Below are 348 nucleotides of genomic sequence, written 5' to 3' on the forward strand. Positions count from 1 at the left end.
GATGCAAGCTTATCATGCATTTCCCATCTTACGTCTTCATGATTTGAGGCTGAATATGGTGAAACAAAACTTTTAAAATGATATATAAATTTTATGTATTGATGTTGCATGAGAATTTGCATTTTTTTTGCATTTCATTTAATGCATTTTTTTTAATAACCAAATGGTGCCTCTTGTCAAATGTCTTTCATATAAGAATATCTGTTGGTGTAATAACTTGGAAACCTGTTTTGTTAATATGGTGGTGCCTTGAAATAGGTACTTGCATTTATATCATACAAGGTTGTCCATTAATAGAAATCACTAATAAGGGAAAGTGTAAGAATTTATGGATTGTACTGCCAGCAA

This window comes from Penaeus monodon, chromosome 15 (assembly GCF_015228065.2).
Source record: "Penaeus monodon isolate SGIC_2016 chromosome 15, NSTDA_Pmon_1, whole genome shotgun sequence".
In the NCBI taxonomy this organism is placed as follows: Eukaryota; Metazoa; Arthropoda; class Malacostraca; order Decapoda; family Penaeidae; genus Penaeus; species Penaeus monodon.